The following is a 24400-nucleotide window of genomic DNA, read 5'->3' on the forward strand; positions in this document are numbered from 1 at the left end:
ATAATAATATAAAAGAATTTATATATATAACAATGTGAAGGTAATATTGGATATTTTCACCCAATATTACCTTCAATGTTTATGTGCATTCTCAATTGTAGAGGCCTTGTTTGATTATTCCCGTCGCAGTGCAGACTGTGTGTTTCTCTGTGTGTATACTGATATTCTGTAAAAGGAAAGAGAAACAAAACTGCCCAGCACTGTGGACGGAGGCTTTGTTTCTTCGTTTTTCGTCACAGTGGAGGCGCTGTGTATATATATTTTGTATATATTGTGCATTTAGACCATTCTCAAATCTCTCCCACTTCAACATGCCACACTTCTTGTTTTTCTTCTTGCCCACAAGTCTTTTCCACACTTCTTTCGAAATCCCTGGCTGTGGTTTCCGGCCCTTATGTGCCACTGCGCGCACGTGCAATTTTTCTCCCTAGTCAATTGGTTCAGCTGTCCATTTCAGTCAAATGTCTTGTACGTTGCATCGAGTTGGCTGTCTTCATGGGGAGAATGACGCGAGTGATTCGAAACGTGCGAGCACGGGGCAAGGGGAGCCACCATTATAAATGTTTGCTAACTTTTCCGACACAACTTTTGAGGTAACGGAAGTAAGGTGCTTTGCATCAGTCTGAGGTTGTGAGAGCGGTTCTATATATCTATCTATATAAAGAATGAAAGTAAATTTATATAAAACAGACTGAGAGTGTATTTATATAACAGATGTAGTATAACAGGCTGGATATGCAACAGATTGTAAATCGACTCACCTAAGAAGCCCCAGCGAATCAAGTTTTGATAATGACTAGTAGCTCCAGAATCCCTGGCTATAAGCGGATTTGTCTGACCCATCTCTGATGACAAAGCGAATCAAGTTAGGGCCGTTACCCATAACTCAAGAAACCCTGGCTGTAAAGTTGATGAAACGATGCCAAGTACTCTAACGAATGTCCCTAAAGTCATGGATAACTCTAGACTTGAGACTTGTATGGTGACCACATTGTCTAGTTGGGATACAAGTTGCTTTCATTTGTTACAGATGGTATGCAGATGCACCAAGAAATCGAAACAGATATATGCATGCAATTTTCATCTACCATTTATGTTCGCAGATGCTCCAAGAGTTATATTGAATGTAAAACGAATAAAAGGCACATTTCTATCCGAAACAATCACTGAGCTAGCAACAACCTGTATTGCGATTCCCGTTGACATGAGGAACTCATGTCTAGATGCAGGTCTCTTTATGCATGGGTCCTTCCATCCGCCAGGTGCATTTGAAAACGTGACTCGTCAAATCGTAATATTCGTGTCTAATCGTCACGTGTTCGGTGGGTGTGTAACGGAGCCCCGACGAGCCACAAAGCTCTGTAACGTATATAAAGAAAGCGTACCTAGATGGGCGTCGGCTGTTAAAGCCTATCTTATAGACGGTACTTCATTCAATCGTTGGTGCTTTATCATTAATATTCAATGTCATTTGACACAATCTTACACGCCTGTACAATTTTATGCCAATCGCGATTGGTCAAGTTAATTTAGAGAAATTTTTTACAACCACACTTTTGTCAAAAGATCACATTTACGATGTACATCTGGTTTTAGTTGGGAATCCAAACTTTGCTTCTAAATGGAAATTGCTATGATACGTCTCCAGATGTCCAACTGTTGAAACAAGTTTAAAGTCTTTATATTTCCACTGCAGAAACAGACAAGCCTCTAGAAACTTGAAATATCGATTATATCATTTATGCACTGGCTTGACTAGCTGATTACGTGCATAGGTGGCTTTTCAATGGACATGTGGGTTTGCCTCATTCTTTTTTCTCACATGCTTTTTCATGCAATTCGCTTCTTGGATTTGACTCGTCACTGATAAGACCTTTTGTTGAAAAATTACTGTTTAAAATTATTCTAGTTTTCACATATTCCTTTTCGGAAATAATAACTTTGGTCAGTAAAATCGTGTTAATGGGAATCAAATCACATAAAGGACCAATTAGGGCTTTCCAATCATAATTCATTTTCCAATCATAATTCACAAATGTTCGATACTTGTATTAATTCATATTATGATTTGCATACTTCTGTGGCTGTGCTCAAAGCTTCGACAATGAAGCATGTGCAAGAAAGAATTCCGCACTCATCTGATTAGACATCAGAATATATGTTCTGGAGCAGAAGTGTCCAACCGCAACTTGTTGGCCACACGCGCCCTCCCTCCCAGAAAGAAAAAAATTCCGACGTGACCTAAAATTCACAATTTCAAAAACAAATATGACTGTATTTTGATAAATTAATTTTTATACATTTCGAGTATCTTTCATCGCCAAGTAAAAGAAGAAATCATTATTTTGGACTTGAAATGGTAAATCTGATTATAAAAGTGTTTCAATCAGTTGATATTTTCATTTCGGGTGTAGCCATAAACAGTTTTTTCCACCCCAGTGTGACGCAAAGCAGCTTTTCTTGTTGAAATCTGCCCTTAAGACAAAGGTTTCCAACGTTTCAAAGGGCAAGGAATCCTTGGCAGTTGCGGACTGCTCTAAGGAGCCCCAGCCCCCCGAAAAATCTTTAATATAGATATTTCCAATGTAAAACGGGAAAATATGAGAAGCTTCCACGTACTCGAGGTTTCCACGAAATACCAGCTGAAATTTATGGAATAAAAAACCCCTAAAAAGACACCATGTTTTACAACGAAATCTAAAATTTCTTAGACACTAGAATCAAAGATAAGCATTGCTAAGCAAAGCAATATCTTTGAACGTTATATCCTAATATATAAATTTTGCTAAATCAACTCTCTATGATCTCGGACATATTTGAATGTGCACGGCAAATACATTGTCAAAATAGCCATTGTACTAATTTCTTTTCTAAATTTTTTTATTATTATAGAAAGTGCGTCTTTTAGCGCATTCCAGTAAACAATACTGCTATCTATATGAATAAAATAATTTTTTATCTGGAAAGAATTCATTTCTTATCACAGTGTCAGTTTTGGAGAACTGTTGAAATTTCTGAATTTCTCGTGTTCAGAGATTTATAAAATCGTGCCAAATTAAGGGAATCGGAAATAAAATTCAAACCAACAACGATATTCAACTTTGCTAAGCAAAATGTTATCAGTTTTTACAGGGTAATTTTAAATTCATGAGACGAACATTGAGAGGTGACATCCAAACAAGCATTTTTGATCATAGAATGTGTGGGCGAATCGCAATATCACAGGCAGTAGAGGGTGGTTTTAGAGAAGGCACAAAATCCCTTCACCAAAACAAATATCATACTTTTCCGATGGATTTACTGCGATATGTGCTATCAACCATTTGAGGGTGCATATGCACCTTCAGATGGGATTGGAGTTTGCTTTTTTATTGGTGTAAATACCATCAAGATTATGCTTCGCCAAACAATGATTAAGTGGTATAATGATTTGTGGTAGAGAATTTGCGTTACCCAGGTTGCACTATGAGAAGGCCCATCATTGGCCAATGGTTCGTTCCACTTACTGCAGCAAATCCGTCGGGAAAATATAATATTTGTTTTTGAAGAGCTGTTGTGCACTCTCTGAAACATCCTTTAACGCCTTCGCTGTTGCGATTCGACCGCACACTTTAGGATTAAAATGCTTATTTAACAGCCTTTTATCACCTCTAAGTTTGTTCCATGAACTTAAAATCATCCTATAGACAACATTAGGATCAAGGCTTGATTTTAATGTTATCTACAGGATGCATATAAGGGATGTTTTTATCTTTTTACGCGTACAGTGCACGTAAATAAAATGATAAAAACATCCCTGATACACAATTTCCAGTAATAAAAATCACACCAATGCACCAAAATCGATAGATATAATAATATCATCTTTTCACCTATCTCCTTATAATTATTTTATACTATAAATGGAGTTCTTAGACAATAATAATGAAAATATATATATATAAAAGCTAGTTCACGTGCCCTCGACGTAATATCGATCGAAATTTTCGTATGACATTCACTCATTGAACAGTCGCGTGAATCAGCCAGAAACTGGAAAAAAAAAAAATGAAAATGACCGAAGCTTATTACGTCCGTTCGGAACTACACCCCTGTAGTTATTTTTCCCAGAAAAATCAAGTTCCGATCATGGGAGGAGCAGATTTTCGGTGCTTTTTCTTTCATATAAGTCCGACACGCGAATCGGAAACAACCTGTTAATCTGCGTGCAACATGTTCAGACCGTAAGAACAGAACCAAAATGTATGAGAGAGAAACACGTGGAATTGAAATTTCGTGGGAGACCTTCGCTTGCCGGATGCACCGAATTCCTGCCTGTCGCATACATATTAGAATCTCTTATATTTTTATATTTTATTATTTTTTCCTATCTTTCATTTCATGCCATTTTTTTTTGTTTTCTGTTCGTCTGATTTGCATTCAACGTGAGATTCAGACTTTGGTTCTCTTGCTCTGTTTTTACACATTTTTTTTGTTCTTATTCTTTTCACAAGCACGATATCTAAGTTAGCTGTTAGTAGTTTAGAGAGAGAGAGAGAGAGAGAGAGGGAAAAAAAGTTTTATGTATTTCGTATTGTGACGCTTACCGCATACGTATAATTTTTTTTTGTTGTGAAACTTGTAATTTTTCCGAAAGGAAATAAAAAAATATAAATTGTCGGTGGCTGTTACCGTGGAACGTGAAATGAATGAAGACTGGACATATTTGTTGCTATTTCTAGAAAAGTAGATGGATTATGTTCGGTTTGGTACAAACTGATTGGTTGTATGAAGAAGTTTGTGTTTGGTTGTGCAATTTAGCTTTAAATTATGAACATACAGGGTGTCCCGTAAATTTATACGGATTTTAAAAATATTGAAAAATCAGCAAATCGACTCACCCGGGTGAAGGTTCGTGCTCTTACACTAGTCAGAGTCGGATTTTTTTCTGACAAAAGAAAAAAGTTAGTTAAAATTATTATTAAAATTATTTGCCAATAGATAGTGTTGTTTAGTGATAATAAACAAATTTTATCCCTTTCGCAGACGATAGGAATCAACGCGTTTAGCTTATAAATAAAGTTTCAGATTGAATGCGAACAAAATCACGAGTTTATTACGTTTCTTTGAAAGACTGCCATGTTGACACTGGCAGGAAAAAGAGATTCGAACTTTGGTTCTCTTACTCTTTTCACACATTTTTTTTTTGCTTTTATTCCTTTCAATCACAATTTCTAAGTAATTGTTAGTAGTTAAAAAAAATTTCTTATGTACAGTAAAACCCTCTTAACGGGCACCTTCCAGATGCGGTCAGCCCCTCTTATTCGGCCAAATAATAATTTCCCCTTATATAATAAAAGCATGCATTTCAACCTCCTTATTAACGATCACCTCCTCTTTTGTGGACGAACTTTTTGTCCCACCTGTGCCCGCAAAAGAGAGGCTTTACTGTATTTTATATTGTGACGCTTATTGCATACGTGTAGCCTTTTTTCCCCGTAAAATTTGTAATTTTTGTGGAAAAAAACAAAAAATAATATTGTCTGGCTGTTACCACGGAACGTGAAATGAATTAAGATCGAAAATATTTGTAACAGTTTCTAGAAACGAGTAGATGAATTATGCGCCGCACGGTATCGAGTCTTTGGTTCTATGAAAAATTTTGTGTTTCGTTGTGTAATTTAGTTTTACATTACGTGTATTGAATATAAATTTCTTGATGAATGTTTCTGTATATCTTTTTTCTCCCAATCTTTCTATTGCACAAACTTGTAATTTAAAATTTCGAATATTTAATCATGATAATTTACTACTGTATATATTTTCAACATATTGTTGATTTAAAAATTATTAGTTTTATCAGGATTGAAACGTAGGATAATATAGTTACTTATAACTCATTCAAACCTTCAGCATGATACTTACATGACATGAAAATTCAAGTATTTACCATTCAAAATATAGGAACCAGATGGCAGCACAAACAAGAACACATATACAAGATTCATTGAAAAACTGGTTATTTGTGGAGATGAAGATTTACAAGGAAGAAAATTCATCACTGCCCCCCACGGGGACTCGAACCATGAATTTTCTTCCTTGTAAGCTTCATCTCCACAAATAACCAGTTTTTCGATGAATCTTGTATTATTAACAAGTGGAGAGGACATTTTTATGAACATGCCGGATCCGGCATGTTTCGGTTCGTCAGAAATTCCACAGAGGAATATATTTATTTTATTTATTCTGATTGTACAATGAGTGTTTTATAAAGATGTTTTTCTAAATGGTTGGTTTTTCTGTGAAGAAATATATTAGTTATATATACCTCAATTAGACGAAGTCAAAGGAAGACCGATAATTTTTTCATAAAAGCTGAATTTCGTATTAACCGAAAAAACAGCGATTCGCTTATCTCAAAAGTGAAAACTATCTTTTTTTATCGAGTACATTTGATCATTTTTGTCGCACCACGGTCATTTTCTGCACACGAGGGCTAATTAGACCGGGACCTACAATTTATTGCCGATTCCGAACGGCAGGCTGGTTTTTCATACTCATCGAGAGGTTGGTGCGCTAACCTCTCGATGGGGGACTCCCTGCGGTAGCAATTTTTGCTGCGGTCAAGTCGCCGTTTTTTGTTGTACCCCTGTGTCAGGGAAGTTTTCTGACAAGGACAAACTGGGTATCGAACTCGCGACACCTCTAAACATCCTTTGGTACTTTAGGCGAGCATCTTATCGACCGGGCTACCGCGCCCTATCGAGTACATCTTAAATTGAAATGTTGTTCCCTATGTCAATTAAGCGGAATTATCGATTTTTGATCGATTACTGATTGAGGAGCTGAACCGTGCTTCTGATGGGCTAAACCAATTAAGTTCAATTAAGAAATATTTTGTATAGGTCCCTTATGTTTGCAGCGCTTCGCTGCTGCACACTAGTATGCAGTGAAAGGATTGTAAGTGCTACGTGTAAAACTTTAAAGGAGATTTAAAGGAAAGGCGTATTTTTAATCTGAAAATGTAGATTTTCAAGTAATAACCTGCACTTTTGGTATCGTACCAAAGAGGATAAAATACCTAAGCGATTCAGTTTGATGAATCTACTGATATCGGTGGTGAAGCCTATCCTAACTTTTGCCATTTTAGCATTTAGTAAATTAGATAGCAAAAATAACTTATGACAGGCCAATAGCCAGAAATATCTTTCGGAGGGGGACCCCTTTCATTTCCTTGGGGGGGGGGGGAACCAAAGAGATAGAACAATAGATTTTGCTTTCTTTTTCTCTTTTCTCGGTCATTTTCTTGCATTTCAGGGAGGGGGAACCAGACCTCCAAGTCCTCCCCCCTCCTCCTCGCTACGGCCTTGTCGTATAGGTTTAATTGTTTTTAATTTAATGACCATTCCAAAAAATAAGGACAAATAGCAAGATATTTTCGTTTTGATCGATAATTGCTTCAACTGTAACAATTCGTCTAAGGAGTCGAAATATTCAAAAAAGAAGCAAAAAAGACGAAACAGAAATATCGCAAACCACAATATTTGTTTCATTCTTGACGCCTCATTCGTGCGAATCTAAATTTTTCTTAATGAAAAATATTTAAAATAAAATCAGACCACAGCTAGAATCTTAAAAAAAGAAAGCATGGGTTTCTATCTGAAATTCGAACTTCAAAATAATCAAATTTTTTGCCTTTAAAAAGTGACAAAATTTAAGAATGTTTGCCGAGATATCACCGATACCTGGAATTTTGAACGGAATATCACGTGAAATGAACAGCGGCTCTATTTTACTACTAGGCTTTCTTTTGATTAAGAAGGTCGTGTTTGCATCTGTATATTCTTCCCATATCGTATATTTCTGTTTCTTACATCGATGAATTTCTAGTGAAAGTATCAAAACAACTATCATCTGGTTAAGTTTTCAATGTATATTGAATTGATTCTATAATAATTTTTTTCTACTATAATAGTTAACTATCATAAATACTTTCGTTCTTTTTGTCAGTAACTTCTGGAAAATTATTTATCTAGCCGACATAATATGATTGAATACAACAATAACACCAACATGCACCAATGCCTATTTTATGCGTCATATAATTTTAATATAATTTTCAATGATGTATTTTCTTCATAATGGCAAGATTTTTTACGAAATATTGAATAAAACTCAGCCAACGTAACAAAGACTTGATTAATGGAGATTTCGTGGCTATTAGGATATACGATCTATCTATACCTAAAGGTAGATGAAGAGACATTCGACATTTTGATGTTTTTATTTCGTTCGTCGATGCAACAATTACGGTAATTTAACGATGGAATATTTGATAGGGAGGAAAAAATATTCTTCGTGAGTTATCATTAGTCACGTTTCCAAGTCCTTTCCAAGACACGTCGGATCTCCGTGACGAAACTTGGGAAAAAAAAACGCGTACTTACAAGGCTTTTAAAACGAGATGGCGATTACAATTTATGATTGTTCACACGTACAAGAAAATTGCCTAATAGACGTATTTTTACTTCATTAATTTGTGAAACGATCTTCTCTCATCAGTTTATAGACGAACTTCATCGAAATAATGAAATGTATGGACGAGAATAATAACAGAATATTTTCATTAATTTACGAAGGTCATGTCTAAAGTAATGAACAAGGTTAGGCCACTGTTAAAATGGGTGATTAAATTTCGATGAATGTGAGGTTAATTGTTGCTAATGGTACCTAGTCGTACATGCCCTCGTAAGCATTTTTCTGTCGAATTTTTTTAACGATTCGGTACATGCCGAAACGTATGTTGTGAGTGTATATGTGATCCTATCGTGTTATATCGTTGCCAGAATAATGGGCGTTTTGTGTTACACTGGTGCTGCCATCTGGCTTTCGTATTTTGAAGTGAAAATGGCAAAAGCCTGAGTTTTCATGCTGTGTAAGTATCGTGTTAAAGATCTGCCTGTTCCCTGCGAAGAGACTTTTTCAAATAAAAGTTAGGTGTTTGCTGAAAATTTGAAATAACACCTAAAATGTGACGCAAGCAGTGCATACTCGATATTAATTACGAGTTGTGTTGCATAAAACTACCACATTCCAATATGAGCACCTTTTTTTAGCTCGGGTTACATCTAAATGAGTGAAAGGGTGCTCTTACTTAATTATATCTGTTTTATATAACGGACTTAGCAATAAACGTTAATTGTTCACTTTTTTTGTGTCTTTTTCGTGATGCAGCGCCATCTGTGAGTGAAATTTTAACCTTTCCTTATCGTTAATTAAAAAAAGTACTTGATGAATATTTCGATACAAACCGAACCCTGGTTGATTTTTCATTCATTTGTCAAGTATGTACAGGACTTCTCGCCCACCCTGTATAATTCGTATTGAAATTGATGCGAGATGAATACGCCATGAATTGCCACAACATTTATGTGAAAATTGAATGAAAATTTTTTTTTATAATAAAAACAATTTCAGTATATAAGACACACTTCTCTTACATTGAGCAATCCAACCGTAATGTCAGCTCAGCTCCTATCAGCGGTCATTATCTAAACGGTATCCAATATCGACTGACTATTCCCCAAGACCTCTCTCAAATTTGGCGTCATCTTGCTCAATTTATGTTAGTTAGAAAGGGTAAACTTCTTCCCAGCGCGTTGAACAACTGTGATAAGAAGCAAAAATAAAATAAAATAAACGAAATAAATAGGAAAGAAGGAGTTGGAATTCCATCCAGAAAATAACATTGCTCCTAGAGGGAGAGAGGTCAGCAACATATAACTCGGAATAAAAGACTTCTTTGCAGATTCAATCTGTACTGAGATCAGGAGGAAATAATAATAATAATAAAAAAAAATACATACAGTACACAGTATATATAGGAGATTTTCTTTTGTAGGAATTCTTATTGGGGAGAACTGATGCAGATAACGCGGTAGAGAAGGAAACGAGAAAAACGGGAAATTGCATTCTCTAAGTAGCTCGCCCCCATTCATTCACGCTTGCTTTTGATTTTGCTTGAGTAGCGGATGTTGAACAAGAAGATTAAAGCACACACACACACACACACTCTCAGATCAGAGAAATGATTTCACGCTAGGTAGACTACAAGCTGGAACAGTACAACCAACATTGTACGTATATAAGTAACATACGTATATGCACTGTTATGTTAGTACAGTAGATTCTGGACTTTCCGGACTAATGTGGCAGCAGGGCTGGTCGGATAACAGAAAAGTTGGATTGGCCGCAGTTTTATAAATACTCACTTTCTATCCCTATCCATGCCATCAAAAATATCATTTTTATACCAAAACTCGCTCTTATTCATATTTTCTGGCCTTTAAGTAGAAGCGAGTATTTAATAAATATTTATTATGTCTTCTAAGAAAGAGGGACAACTGTGTACTGTTTTAAAAAGTTCACCACAGAAAAGGGAAGTTCAAGAATAAAAATATTGCACACGTTTTAAGGTAAACTTTGCAATGTCTAACTTAATTGCAGAAAACATAAAATCATATACACTATACAGAATTGCTTTTCAACGAACCCCCGTGGGTCCGCGTGGGATCATTTTCATTTACTATTATTACATGAAGGACACATTTAGTGTTGTGAAATTGTAATTCTTTATTTCAAGTTTTTATGATATGCAAATTATAAAAACAACACACATGTTGGAATTCTTGGGGAAGGAGCGAGAAAATTGACCTTCACTAGAGGGAGTCCGTACTGCCTTGACTTTCACTAAAGAGAGCCCACTACATCAAAATATTGGAAAACAAATTTTACAAATTTACACGGAGCAGTACAAATACGTACATTTTCAAAATTAACAAAACGTAAAACGTAGGGCTCAGTTCTTACAAATTACTTACTCAGTTCTTATAAAATTCCAACCGAATGTCATGAAAATTCCTAAAGATACCGTTGACACAGTGAGCAGCAGTTTCAGTTACTTACTAAAAGTAGCTGGAGGGTAAGGGATTTTCTACAAATGAGTAAATCGATTATTTTCTCTCATTTGAAACAAATGAATATACGCTAAACTCGCACCTCTACTCGCATTAGCTTTAGCAATTGTGGTATGAAACTGAAAAAAGGGTAAAGAGCTCCTGAGTTAGTATTAGTTTCTTCAATAGACTTTAAAGATGAGTGTCGAGAAATGGAGGAAGAACAAAACCTCATTGACAAAGTGTTAGAAACCATTCCAGAAGCACAGGTTCGCGACTGGGTTCTTGTCAGCCCCACAAATACAAAGTCAGTAAAGATGTTTGTTGGCAACCAACAAAAGTTTAGACTCATCGGGTAGCAAAATTTGGAGGAATAATCGGTACTGCATCTCCCTTTGAATGGCCCAACATTCAATACAAAAGTATAATGTGTTCTGAAAGGGATGAAGTTCTGTCATTTCTTTCACCCCTCAAATTTGATAGTCTGAGAAAATTCAAATTCTTATTATTTGCCTCGTATATTGTTGGTTAATATTTGGGGAGAGGGATTATTACACTGTGAATTTTCTACATACCAAAGCTGTTAATTAACATTGTGAGTTTTCTGCATTCCACGTTTGTTAATTTGCTTTGCATACCAGAAAAATAAAATGTGTTTGGGCTTTTTGTGATGCAAATGAATTTTTCCCTTTGTTTACACTTCTTTAATTTATAATCATCATTTTGTGAGTGATTTTAAAACACAATCAGCCTTAGGTTCCACTTGTTCCCTCATCGAAGTAAGTGCAAGCAACCTTCTATTAAGAATTAAAATTAATCCTTAAAAAAGGAAGCTGTAGAAAATTAGTTAAAAAAGTTATCCTTAGAACGAGAATGATTTGAAAAACCTACTCCTATATTTTCCAAGATGTTTCGTTGAATTCTCCAACGTAGGGACAAGTTTGAACTTGCTGTAATGAAAAAAGCGGTATCACTTACTTCAGTCTAACAACTTTATTGCTTTTTTCTCATGTTCATTCCACACCGACATAGGACTGCAAAGGGTTGAGTCATTAAAGGGTAGGCGAAAAGTTCTAGGCACATTTAAAATTTGATAAAACATTAAGTAATTGACATGAAATGTTGCGGTTGGCACTAAAATACCTTTCATGGCCTAGAGTTTTTTGATAAAATATAGTTCAAAATTTCATTCACAGGAGGCGCTGTACCACGCCTCCTATACACTGAACTGACTAGCTCAACTAACACATAAAATAAAACAATGCGTAATTTGAATATGTATGACAATTTCGTTACATAAAACTGCCAAATTTTAATTCGAGATTGTTTTCACCCGTTTAGATGTAGCACGGTCCTCATATTGGAAAAGTGGTAGTTTTATGTGTACAAATATCGCCCAAAAACTTTAACTATGCACTGTTTATGTAAAATTTTATGTGCTATGTCGAGTTTATCGTAATAACGCCATGTGCAAGAGAAATTTTGAACTTTTTTTAAATTTCTCAATGAAAAAAACAAAACAAACAAAAAAAAAACTGTATATAGGCCACGTATTTTAGTACAAACCATACCTTTTTGTGCCAAACGGTTGTTTTTTTAAATTAATTTTTAAATCGTGTACAGGACTTCCTGCTCGCCCCGTATTTTAAACATGTTATTTAAGGACGATACTTTCATTTTTGATTCTCCCTGTAATTGTAATCTGAAGGGAATATTTCAATCTTGCATATGACTCTTCGTAGTAGAGTAGCGAGCATCGGCAATCAGCCAACGTGTATGGCCAGTAGCAGCATGCACAACAACACATCACATACACGTATGAGCTCAGCCATTCATTGATTGTGGTGGTGGTGGTTCAGTCGAAGCGTGATGTTGTCGGGTTGCTAAACAAAAGCCCTTCAAAGCACGTGCGTCAGACACATGCATGCATGTACTGTCGAAGCATTGATTATGTATACGGGCAAACACATACGTACACTTGATATGGTTCGAGGTTCTGTGTTTGGTCATTTATCAGTTCCGTCCATGGCTCTCTCTCTCTCCCTCAAACCTCTGGCCGCACGCTTTGTTTACGTCCACCCAAAACTGGGAGTAATTTACGCTCAATTTACCGCAAACGTTATAGTGTGGAAGCGAGGGGATGACACGCAACATGCAAATGAGAGATATATAGTGAGACGGAAGGGTGTGGCGGGAAAAGCGGAATGGCGTAAATTCTTGCATAACTTATAGGATGAGAGAATGGAGTGTGGGGGGTAACTGGCCACCTGTTGATGAGTGGCACCGGTATTCACTGGGGGAAAAAAAAGCTCGTACGACTGTTCAGTTGTTGCTGGTTGGAATTGAGCCCTCGGTGAGCCACAATTGAGCCCACATAACGCTACCAAATCAATACGAGCATCTTTTCTACTCTTTCAGATGTGACCCGAGCTGCAAAGAGAATTCATATTGAAATGTGGTAGTTTTATGTAATGCAGAAATATCATATGTAATCAATTATCGTAAACAAATATAATAAACATTAATTATGCAACTATTTGTGTAAAATTTCATGTGTTATGCTAAGTTTTTTGTTATACAGTGCCAAGTGTGAGTAAAATTTCGATTTTTTTTTTAATTTATCAAAAAACCAACAAAAATCTCTAGGGCATAATGAGCATTTTAGTGCGAATCACACATTTTTAAATTAATTGGTTGATTTTAAATTAATTTCGTGAAATGTGTGCAGTACTTTTCACCCACGCTTTATTATAACCCTTGAGGGGGACCTTTTTGTCTGCAATATTCAATGAAATTACTTTATGAATGTAATTTCTGTGCCTTAAGAATGCCAAATATGCTGAGAATGTATAGTTTTGCATCTCCGAAAGGGAGGCGGGTAGTGGTTTAGTACTCTTGTACACCATGATAATTGATGAATTTTCAAGATGATAGTTTTATAACAAAAGGATAAATAAGTAAGAAGTGCTGAAAAATTTCAAATGTTTTTAGGTTATTAAAAAATGTAACGACAACTTTGGTTCTTATTCTGATTCTATTTCATACGATTTGTAACAGCCTGCACTGAACATAAAAAAAAAGTGTGAAATAAAATCAGAAATTACAGAAAGTTATCTAAAATTATTCAATAAAAATTCTTATACAAGATTTATTCGTATTATTCGTTTCTAATTCACTTTTAGAAATCATCGAATTTCTGAAAACATGTGACAACTTTCTGATAAAAAGACTGGCTCCGTTATTCGATGGGGAAAAAAATAGCTCGTACGTCAGCTCAGTTGTTGCTGGTGGAAATTGAGCCCATAATGAGATACTTTGAAATTTTGTCATTTATTTAACACTAAAGTTTACCCCATGGCCAATATGATTAATTTCATATTAATTACCCATTCCACAATTCATTTTCATTATTTTTAGTAGTTGCAATAGGCCGCTGTACGGTCGTGTTGGCATCATACTAGACCACAGTTCCCAAACTTTTTATTCCATCGCCTCCTTCCTCAAAAATGTTGTCTTCTCATCGCCCCCAACTCAAGTCAAACCAAAGGATCCTAAAATAAATCCAAAGTTTCTACCGTCCCCTTGGGTCCTTCCATTGCTTCCACCGATATCACCCAGTTTGGGAAACACTGCGAGACTCATCAGCCAGCACCTCCTACAGATAGGCCTCTGCACTGTTTATTATTTTGGCGTAGAATCTTCCTGATTGGCTCACAAATAGCGCGTAGTGATTGGATGTGGGTATAGAAAGCACCAATTCTGAGCCCGAGCATTTCTTTTCCTCACAACGGTGATACTAGCATGAGCAGGGAATGTTTTTCCCTGAATATTCTGAGGGAAAATGAACTAATTACTGACGTCACAAGCAGACTGCGGAGGCCTTCTATCTCTAGGAAGTGCTGCATCAGCTCAGCTCCTTTCGCATGTGCAATATTGCGGTAGCTGTGGGAGTTCTGGCACTAGCTTAACTTTTTTCCCTCGTAGGGGAAAGAATAGTAAAGAAAGAGGAGGAAATATTTATACACCCTCTTTCATGAGGATTTTTGTGGTTCATACTACTTTCCCATAATCCTTTGTTATTTTTCTTTATTGCAGAGTGAAGGAAACCGGATTTTTTTTATTTCTCATGTAAATGGAGGCTATCATGAGGATAGAGATTCGAACCCCAATTTATTTCACGTTTCCCAATTAAAGGGCTAATCAAGCGAATTCTCATAATTTTTAAGAAATATGTTATACTCGAACGGAGTTTCATGCCTTGTTAATTCTATTACCGATCATACCTCCCTGGAGGTATGCTATCAAACTGGTATATTTTCAGCAAAGTTTCGACTTGAAAGACAAAGAAAAAAAAGAGCCTGTATCAACGATATAAGTAAAAGCAAAACCCAAGTGACTGCCACATACAATTTTTGATACTACTGGTGCGAGAAGCCGATATCATCGTTATAAGTCTCCCGAAAAATCATTTCATATGCAGGACCTCGAGTAGAAAATATCTTATTAAGATTTGCAAAGCTAAAGTTTCGAGAGGAAAAAAAAAATTCATAAAATATATGTATCGCCTACCTTTCAGATACTTTTCAGTATCTACTAGTATCCATAATGAGAAGTGTGATGACTGTAGCGGGTTAGGGGGCGGAACACATAAATTCCAGGAGAGGGAACACAGTTCCTACAGCAGAAAATCCTTTCGCGAAACATTTAACCAAGGAGCCTTTTCACGCTGAAGAATTGTCTAGCAAAAAATCGCGACAGCCTGCCCATCTAAGAACTATTTTCTTGGCATAATATGACGGCATAAATTCGATAGGATGCAGCTTGGAAGCGCTTCTTGAATGACGCATAAAAGTCGCATTACATCAGCTTGGGCGAACCCTTTCATGGTCGGCGCTCATGGCCTCGTGAAGAACCTACTGCAGCCTTTTTTGAGGATAAAGGGGGGAAAAAATACAACACATCCTCTCTTCCAACTCTTTTCTAAAAACGAAGAGGCACCTATTAAAATCCTGCTCATTGTGCAAGAAAAGTATATAGCCACATAAACCTCCTGGAACTGGGCCATTAAAACGATTTAGTTGAAACTGGTAAGAAATACACACTTCGATGTCAGAACCAAAGGCCAGGAAAGCCTAAGGGAAAATATTTATATCATCTCTTTTCCCTTAATTTCACTTTGTTTTCTTTATATTTTACATCAGGAGGGCACACTTTTTTCAGTCCGTGGACAAGAGATATGCGGTATCTCTGCTCCTCGCGGGTCAGAAACTGGTATTCATACGGTGACCATGTGACCCGTATTTTACGAGACATTCCCGTAATTTTAACTGTCTTTATAAAATGTCCCCCCAAAAAAAAAATTTGAGTTATTGCAAAATAATTTCATTATTGATGAAAATTACAATTAATGAAAAAATAATTGCAGAACACTGACAGGAATTATTGCAGAATCACTGAAAGAAATAATTGCAGAATCACTGAAAGAAATAATTACAGAATCACTGAAAGAAATAATTGCAGAATCACTGAAAGAAATAATTACAGAATCACTGAAAGAAATAATTACAGAATTATTGAGAATAATTTCAGAATTGTCAAGATTGAATTCTTAATTTCAAAAGTTAAGAATTTTTGAAAGAAATGATTTCATAATTAATGAAAAAACAAATTCAGAATTATAGAGACAAATTTCAGATTCAATAAAATAAATTAATCGATTAAATGAATGAATTAATAAAAGGTAGTTATTTAAAAAATGCGTAAAAATTCAAATTTGATGAAATGAATAAATTCAGAGTAAATGAAAGTCTACAATAAATTTGGAGAATCCTGTTTAATAACCGAGAATACCACGGTATGACTTCGTGGCCCGCTATGTCGAAAAGGTTGAAGACAATTCTAGACGAGTTCTAGAACATAGTTTTTGAGACTTCGTGACCATATTAAAATACTAGAACTGCCGAGCGCTCGTTTTGACAGCTTTACAAACCTGGATTACCATTCTCAACCGATTTTTTTAAATTTCCCTTCATAACTCAATTCGTTGGAAGGAATCTTTCATTTAAACAGCATTGCGGTTTCATACTAAATTTTATTCAACAACAACTTTTTATTATATAAAACTAACGATCAGTCATTTTAACCGATGCTAAAAATTTTGTTACTTATATGTACAGGATGTCCCACAGAGAAGCCTTTAATTTTGAAATGGAATAACTTGGAAACGATATCGGTATCACGGCGTTTAAAGCCGTAAAGATCCCTTACAGAAGTTTCAAAATTAATTACAAATGTTGCCGACAGGTGACAATGTACCCTGCAATAGCATACGAATCTCTAAAAAGAGTGCTCTGAAGAACAAGGCTAGCAGTCATCAAGGTGTACATTTTTAATCGAATAGGATGTGATTGCAACGACTGCTTGCAAAAGACGGTTTAAGCCTATTTCCAGCATGGGCCAGGTCTTCTTCGACCACCTGATATATATCACGACTACAGCGCGTACATTGCTACCTATTGGCAATATTTGTAACTAATTTTGGAAACTTCTGTACCGTTTCTGAGTTTCTTCATTTTAAAATCAGGGAGTTGTTGGCGGAACACCCTGTATATGTTAGGGTAAATGTGATATATATGGTTATTATATATATGGCAACCGGTTAATGAGCATTTTGGTAAGTTTGATAAATTTCCCTAAATTTATCACTTTTATCGCCGATTACGCATAATACACAAGCATCGCTGGTAAATTTAATAAGCACTGTAAAAATTTATTTTAACTGGTGATTATGCATAATACCCAAGCGTTGCGTCCTTGTTAATCATAATACAAATCGTACTATATATGATAATTCATACATGCACTGTATCATTATATCGCGTACGATTGTAAAATCTGTTATCATTATATAATGATATTTGTGTGTGTGTGTTTCCGATTATATATTCATAATACATACTACATATATTATGTTTTTTATATTTATCAAATTCATCGATTTCACTAAGGTATTATACAGTCACAGATAAATACGATAAGTTTCAAGTGTTTATCAAATTCACCAACGACACTTGGTTATTATGCATAGTCACCTAGTTCTAGTGTTAAAAGGTATTAGGCTATTCTAATCTACGGAAAAAAAAGGAAAATGGTTTAAATGATGGTTTAAAAAAATGATAATATATATTACAGTAAACGTGACAAATTCATAACTATTCATAATAACCGGTTGTTGTGCATGCTTACCAGTCGTCTTGGCAAGTTTGATAAATATATCGCTTTTACCGGCGAATATGCATAGTACCCAAGCGTCGTTGGTAAATTTGGTAAATACAAAAAAATATCATCATTTTTGCCGGCGATTATGTTTAATACCCATCATCGTAGGTAAATTTGATAAATACTGAAAGCATAACTATTTTATCGGCAGTTATGGATAATAACCAAGTGTGGTTGGTAAATTTGATAAATTCTACAAATTTATCGCCTTTATCTGTGGTTATGTATAATACTCTAGTGTAATTGGTGAGTTTGATAAATACGAAAAAAAAATCCAGTTGAGTCTAGTATGTGTGATGAATATAATCGGACTTCGAGATAATGATAACGAATGTTACAATAGTACCCTGATAAAATGATACAATGCATGTATGAATTATCATGTATAGTATATCGTGTAAGTACAGTATCATGTTTACCAACGACGCGACGCTTGGGTATTACGCATAATCACTGGTAAAAGTAATACTTTTTTTAGTTCCTATTCAATTTACCAACGTCACTTGGGTACTATGCATATGCATAATCGCCTGTAAAAGTGACTAATTTAGGGAAGATTACCAAATTTAGCAACGACGCTTTTGTATTATGAATAATCGCCAGTGAAAGTGATTAATTTAAAGAAATTTATTAAATTTCCTAAATTGCTCGGTGATTATGTACAATAACGGGTTTATTACGCATAATAACCGGATCCATCACATTTACCGTAACATATATATATAAATATCATAAAATATAATCTTTCAAAACTACCCGACAGGAAAGAAGATGACATTTGAAAAAAAAAAAAAAAGATGATGATGATAATAATAATAAATAGGGACCATCAATATCGACCGAGGAAAATCTTCAAAGAAACTTGTCTCATTTGTAATAGGAACTGACAAATATATTCGGCGGAACACTTACACAGCCTGAATTAACCCAAGAAAGAATCGCGCATGAATGAAGACGACGATAATTGGGGCTGACAGAGTCGAATAACCAAAAAAATAAAAATAAATAAGAAAATAAACTTAAAAAACAAAATTTATAACAATAATAAAAGAAATAAATTGCCTTCGATTCTTCTTTTCTTTCGCGTCTTAATTCTTCCGATTCCTTTTCCTCTCTTTTATAAAAAAAATTTTTTCTCTCTCTTATCGTCCTTTTCTTTCTCGAGCCCGATGTCAAAGTAAGAAGCCCCAAGCCCTTAATCAAGGCATCAATTAGCCGTGAAATTCTAGAATTCTTCATGGTGAAGTAAAAGAAAGTGGAAAGTTAAAAAAAAAGAAAGAAGTAAGTAAGATATATACATGCATACATACATTTTCATGGAAAACGCTTTAAAGCTTCTCGTCGTAACTTCCATTCTTCTTTGAGACTTTATTGTCCCCTTCAATTTCCTTGCTTTTATTTATTTATTTTATTTTTTTCAGTCTTTTTACCCAACACCGACTTCTCCGTTCGTCTTACATTTACGTGCATTTTCTTGTTTTTTTGCAAGGAAAAAAAAAACAACACATTTTTCTCGTATTTCATGTCGCATTTTATGTTAAGCGATCTTTAGTTCGTTTTACGACACCTTCAGTAACATTTAGATAAAAGTGTTTTTTTTCTTTTCGTTCCTATTTTTGTTTTTTTCGTACGAAAAATACTGGAAAAATAAAATAAATAAAACACTTATAATATATGTAACGTTAGAAATAAAGTTTATTTTTCTTGGATTATAAAGATTTTTTTTTTTCGGACGTTAACTATCAATTTAATTATTTATAATTTTTCCGTTGCCTCGAGTGATGCATTTAAGTGTTTTCATATGCTACTAAGTATCAGCTGTTATTAACATAATTATCGCTTAATATTGTTACGAGGTATAAATGTTTTTTTTTTTTGTTTCGTATTTTTACATTTAAGTGGAAAGTTTTAATTACGGTTTATTTCTCTCTCTCCTGTCATTATTTTTTTTTCAGCATTTTACCTTGTTACATTTGTTTTCGGATTGTAATACGAAGGTTATATCAAGCGATTAGGTTTATTTTTTGGTTCATTATTAGTTACACTGGACAACAATGAAATTGCGTCCGATATGAAAATATTCAGTTCCGAATTATTTTTACTTGCTGAACCCGAATATTACCATGAAAAAGTTTTATTGGCTCTAGTTTTGCAGATATTACCCCGTTAAATAGGAGAAGTGTTTACGAGCGTATAAATGCAAAAGTCGCGCAACTCAAAATATGTTTAACAGAACGACGGAAGCGGTCATATTGATCGCAAAGTTACTTTGACACGAGATTACACTCGAAGGGTTTATCTCAGGTTCTTGAAATTAGGAATAGGAATTTTCTCATTTTGTTGAGGCTCTTAATTTTCTAAAGTATGAATATTCTGGGTGAAATGAAGTTCTACCTAGAATGACGATAGTGGCCGTTTTGACTGCTATACAGATATTTAACTAATATGATTGAAAAACATGCTGAAACGGACAGTATACTTATGGAAACGTTATTATTGAGAGAACGGAGATGTTCTGTTATGCGGGGCTTGTTTTTTTTTTTTTTTGCACCCATTTTGCACCATTCAAATGCAATCTTTCTAAGCGGTTCATCGCTGTACTTTATTCGATTTATATAGCGTTTCTATGGATCTGTGCGCTTTTACTGCATTGCATTTCGCTGGTGCAACGTCACACTACGAAAATAATCATAATTTTTCACTTTCAAACTTTTACCCATGGGTAGGGCTCTACCGTGGGGGCTGAGACGATTGTTATAATTTTATTTTGTTTCTTCACATTATAAATTGACTATAGAAGGGTCCCGGGGAGTCCCACCAAAAATCTCAGCCTATGGGGTTCTGCTGGATGATGTGGGAGTCATTATTTTACCACGTATCATGCTTTTGACTGAGAAAAATAAAATAATTATACAGGTGGTCAGCAGAGGGAAATCAAGGTTTTCAGTACCATGCACACGCAAAATTGAAATCACGGACGAGGTAAATTTCTGAAAGAAGTTATGAAATTTTATTACTTTAGATAGAGAGAATTTTAATTACTCTAATAGATACTGTTTTTTGAGAAATTTTGGTGAAGAAAAATAACTTTTGTTGATTTTTTCTATTGTGTTCTAAGAGATGGCTAACGCATGACGATATTTACCAAAATTTAGCAATTATTATGTTTATAAATGTTTTTATATAATTTTCTACGTAATAGAAAATAAATTATTCAACGTTTATTTAAAATCAATTGATATTACAGCAATACCTCGAAGTTACGCGAAAGGTGGGGCCGACGATAACAGCTTAAGGCCGGGATTACATTATAAAAGTTTGAAAAAATCCCTTTTATAAAACTTTATAATTCCAGTCAATAAAGCTCATAGGTTACATTCGAGCAAATGCGACCCATAATCTTACTGGTTGTATTTTTCAAATTTTATAAAAGAACTTTTATAGTATAATCCCGGCCTTATAGTCCAATTCGCGTTCATCGGGGTGCAATTTCTCCTACATATCTGTTAATTTCGACCTAAATTTAGGAAAAAAACTGTCTTTTTCTTTCATTTTTAGGGCTATACTACATGCACTATGGTACTTTTGTGTGACTTCATAAAGTTTAACTTGGGTTATGACTTCAATCCGGTGTGCGAAAAAAGACTGTATTTTCCCTAAAATCTGTGCAAATTGATGTAACGTGTGAACGTTTACCCTAAGTAAAGTGAACAAGTCGGAGACCATGACAAAAAAAAATAAAAGAGGAGCTGGTGGCCCGTGAACCGACTACCCTGACGTGCGTAACAGAAATTTTGAACTAATTTAGAAACTAACGCATAATTCCTGATTTTATCAGGATTTCTTGTCCCTGACATTGACGATTTACTTGCGATTTGATATTTGTGATTTGTATTAAAAAAAAAAATCGAATTTGTTTTTCGGATACATCTATACTTCGGGATGGCTTTGGTATCTCTCTAAGGTGGGAAGCGTGGCGTTTCCGGTCCTTCAATATACAATGCTGAACGCTTCGAGTGTTTTGATGATATCTTGGTCCATATCGAGAGAACGAATTGCTTGTGTTTGGAAGCGAGAAAAATACTTTTTTGCGAAACTAATTCAGTGTTGAGACCCAGTATAGTTTCAGATGGTGTTCTGATCGAATAATACAATTTTTACTTGATTATCACATTTAGTATAGCATTCACTGTATCAGCAATAATCCCATAAATATGCTTGAATTTCAGAAATTGCATTTTTCACAGAAAATCGCGTAACTCGGGGTAGTGCAGGAGGAGTTCAATCTTTCAGATGTTGCGGGCAAAATTCGAACTTCCCATGAAGCCCGCGGGCCACCACACCAAATCATACAGCGGTGTTCATAATTGTTAAGATAGAATTCATTCACAAGAACTTCATCTAATATTGTGGTATCTTAATAGATTGGCCAAATACGGCCTAGATTACAAACAAGAGCCCGAAAATAACTAAAAAATTTATTTGTTCTGAAATCTTCTATTTTTTCAGTTCTGAAATTCATTTTTGATTTATTATTTCTTTTAACAAATTCCGAAATTACTTTATGTAAATCTCGCATTATTTCTTTCAGTAACTCTGAAATTATTTCTGCAGTGAGTGACGACCCAGGTAATGTAGCCGATGCGCAGCACGTTAATAGTAGTTGAATGCAAGAATCATATATTAATTATTATTATTTTTAATTTTAATTGAATTTCAATTTTGTTTCAGCTATTTCCTAAAACAAATCAGCGGGCCACTTCGAAGAGCTTCGAAGGCCACATTTGGCACACGGGCCATGCGTTGAAGAACCGTGGGAGTAGCATAATTCGAGGTTTTCAATTTGTGTCATTATTGAACTACCCTTAAAAAGAATCATTCAGACTGACACAGTCAGTGTAGACTGTATTTTTGCTTTTTGTTAAATTTTGAGTCGTGAGATTTGTTCAACATTCGACGAAGAAAAACTATACAAGGCATAGTCATTATTTATGACCGTACTCACTTCCAGTTTAATAGTTCTTCCAAAAGACAAACTTTTCCCTATCGGATTTTTCATCTGGGTATATATCCAAAGCTGGTTGAATTCTCTCTCTCTTTCCATTCTTCAGATATTTTAATCTGTAACCATAAAGTCCACGCTCGGCCAACTCGACCTAAATCATCATCGCTTCTGATGGTCGAGGTGCTTATGCTCCGTAGCAAACTATAAGTAGTATATTTAGCCAACGGAAGTCCTGTCCACCATTTCAAACAGAAACTTGCGCAATTCCACTAAGTTATGTTACACCGCTGGGAACTTGCAGATTTTGTTTGCGCGAGATCTTTTCTCTCGTCAATGAATAAATTAAAGCAGACGAAGAAAAATTTCTGAGCATCGGGCATTCGCTGATCGAAATAGCTTCATTGCAACTGGCAATGCATTTCTCAGAGGTCTCTAATGAATGCGTGATCTTGGAGCAGAGCAAATGTATCACGAGGCGCCATATTCTTTCTGGGCCATTTATTTTCGGCTCTTTCTCGCTCTCTACTAAAGCTCTAATATATATATATATATCCCGCCATTTTATTCTTCCGCCCATCTGTTCCACGTTAATGCGAATTAACAATACGCGCAACTTCTTTCCAAAGATAAATCAGGAATACTTCCCATTTTGTTCTGTTTCGATGCTTCGGCGCTTGTCTGATGATGTACTGTTGAAAGCTAGCAAATTCCACCTCGTAACCAATAGAGCAAGAAGAGAAAAAAAAAGAAAGCAAGAAAAATATTTCATCTTGGGATATACACGTGAATATTTTTATAGTTATCCAGTTTGAATCTTTTTTGCTCTGGTGAATTGGGTTATCTTAATCTTGTTGTTCAGTTCAGTGCAATAATACTTTAGTATAAATTACAATAGAAATATCAAGAACAACATGTCCCGACGCCACAGTGGTGGTCGGCTGAAGTTGGTTTTCTGTGGTTCTTAAATTCGAGGCTCGAATGCGAGACGATCTTCCCGTTAAACAGTCTCGCCACCGAGTGAAACAGGCCTACAAACGGTACAAATATTCAATCACTACACTTCACTCAGTTTAGTTCTGAAATTTAGATGGCAGTAGTGAAAAATCAGACGCAACACTAGATACGTACTCAGACTCTTAGGAACACACATTAAACGTCCTGCACAACTCACAAGGCAGTAAAT

Source organism: Pholcus phalangioides, unplaced genomic scaffold (assembly GCF_987345545.1).
Source record: "Pholcus phalangioides strain wild (caught in Gottingen) unplaced genomic scaffold, Ppha-v1.0 ptg000013l_1, whole genome shotgun sequence".
Taxonomy (NCBI): Eukaryota; Metazoa; Arthropoda; class Arachnida; order Araneae; family Pholcidae; genus Pholcus; species Pholcus phalangioides.